Source organism: Palaemon carinicauda, chromosome 32 (assembly GCF_036898095.1).
Source record: "Palaemon carinicauda isolate YSFRI2023 chromosome 32, ASM3689809v2, whole genome shotgun sequence".
In the NCBI taxonomy this organism is placed as follows: domain Eukaryota; kingdom Metazoa; phylum Arthropoda; class Malacostraca; order Decapoda; family Palaemonidae; genus Palaemon; species Palaemon carinicauda.
Window position 1 is genome coordinate 7,942,373 of NC_090756.1, and position 2,500 is coordinate 7,944,872.

The following is a 2,500-nucleotide window of genomic DNA, read 5'->3' on the forward strand; positions in this document are numbered from 1 at the left end:
CTAAGAGTTTTGTTCTATATATAAAATGCCTTTTTCTCATTTTTTTTTATCTTGATATTAGATAGTTTTGTTGGCTTATTAGAGTAAATTATGAATGTCATAAGAATTTTGTTCTATAGTTTTCAATGCATTTTTTTTCTTTATCTTGGAATAGGAAATATATCGGGTAGTTTTTTGGGAGGTTACTCTATTCAGGGTCGCCCTGAGTCAATTATAAATGACCAAACGGTTTTGTTCTTTCGTTTTTACTTCTTTTCTTTTCCATCTTTTAATGACTGAAGGTGAAATAGGAAATCATTTTACCAAAATATTGTAGGCTTAAAAAAAATATGCGATGAACTACAAAATCTGTATATTTTCCGGTTGTTAAAAAAGAAGAAAAAATATTTAGTTTTGTTCGATGTTTTTAATTTTTTAATTTTCATCTTTTTTTAAATTATTGAATCAAGGCCAAATATAATTTTTTACATTCATAAATTCAATGATAGATATTTTTTTAATCTACTGTATATTTGTCGTTATATATCATTATCATTATAATTCTTATTATTACTATCACACAGGAAAAAAATAAAGATTATTTATGTATCTTTATAACTAAAACCCATCACTTTGCTGTTGGTAAGGATAGAAGAGACTTTAACTATGGTAAGCAGCTCTTCTTGGAGAAGGATACTCCTAAATCAAACCATTGTTCTCTAGTCTTGGGTAGTGCTATAGCATCTGTACCATGGCCTTCCACTGTCTTGAATTGGAGTTCTCTTGCTTGAGGGTACACTTAGAACGCTGTTTGGCTTAATACTCTTCCTCCTGTTTTTTGGAGTTTCTATAGTTTATATATGAAAGATCTAATTTCATGTTGTTACTGTTCTTAGTATATTCTATTTTGCTAGTTTATCATTTCTCTTGTAGTTATCATTTCCTTGCTTCCTTTCCTCACTGGGCTATTTTTCCCTGTTGGAGTCCTTAGGCTTGGAGCATCTTGCTTTTCCAATTAGGGTTGAAAATTAGCTTACAATGATAATAATAATAATAATAAGAATAAGAATAGATAAGAATAATGATAATGATAATGATAATAATGATAATAATAATAGTAGACACCATAATTTATATAATCCTTATCACTGCTATTATTATCAGCCCACCCTTCAATGACCACTCCCACCCCCTCCTCCTGCCCCTCCTACCCCCCCCCCCTCCCCACAACCCTCTCCACAATCCTCCCCATAACCCAAATCCAATTGACCACGAAAATGAGCCTATCTCTGACTCTCCCCCCGGGGGTGTGTTTGTCAACAAAGGTTGTTTATGAGTTCGTAAGTCTGTTTTTATGGCACCACTTCGACCAACTTTTGAGTGTCTATAAACACACTGTTTGGAAGAGGAAGGGGGGGGGGGGTCGTTGGAGAGGAGGGAGAGGTCGTTAAATCTGTTAAGTGTGTGTTTCTTAATGGGTGGGTGTTAGCTGCCTCTTTTTTTGCTGTAAAAAGGCTATTAATAATGGTCTTCCACTGTCTTGGATTAGAGTTCTCTTGCTTGAGAGTACACTTGGGCACACTAATCTATCTTATTCCTCTTCCTCTTGATTTGTTAAAGTTTTTATAGTTTATATAGGAGATATTTATTTTAATGTTACTATTCTTAAAATCATATATTTCTTCTTGTTTCCTTTCCTCACTGGGCTATTTTCCCTGTTGGAGCCCCTGGCCTTATAGCATCCTGCTTTTCTAACTAGGGTTGTAGCTTAGCAAATAATAATAATAATAACAATAATAATAATAATAATAATAATAAAAATAAAAGCAACTGCTAATATTAATATTGCTAATAATTATGCTGATATTAATGATAATAATGAAGAGGGTAATGATAAAAACTTGTGCTATTACTATTATTGCTAGTACTTTGGCTAATGATATTGACAATGAGAAGGATTATAATAATGATGATGATAATGATAAAATGTGCTCTTTTACTACTATTCATAAGTTATGCTATTAATATTGATAATACAAGTGATAAAAATTATTATTAAAGTGGCTGCTAATAATATTCTTGTTAACAATAGTAATAATATTGATAATGATAATGATGATAATTGTGTCCTATTACTACTATTGTTAAAACTTGTGCTATTAATATTGATGGTAATAAAAATTGTAATGATGATAAAAGCTGCGGCTATTACTAATAATAATAATAATAATAATAATAATAATAATAATAATAGTAATAATACACACACACACACACACATATATATATATATATATATATATATATATATATATATATATATATATATATATATATATATATATATATATATATATAATATTTATGGTGTGTGTGTGTACTATATCTGTGAGTTCATTGTCTATGTACTTAGATGTGTGTGTGTGTACGTAGATATGTGTGTTTGTAGGTGCGTGTGTAACCTCACAATAGTTTAAACATACGATCTAAATGATCATAACAGAATAATTAATGCTTTTAA

The 2,500-nt window shown here is 30.0% G+C and overlaps 1 pseudogene; it reads right to left on the reverse strand.

Moving 5' to 3' along the window:
• The window catches only part of LOC137625456 (monocarboxylate transporter 7-like), a 40,965-nt pseudogene that overhangs the window by 25,396 nt on the left and 13,069 nt on the right, over positions 1-2,500 (reverse strand).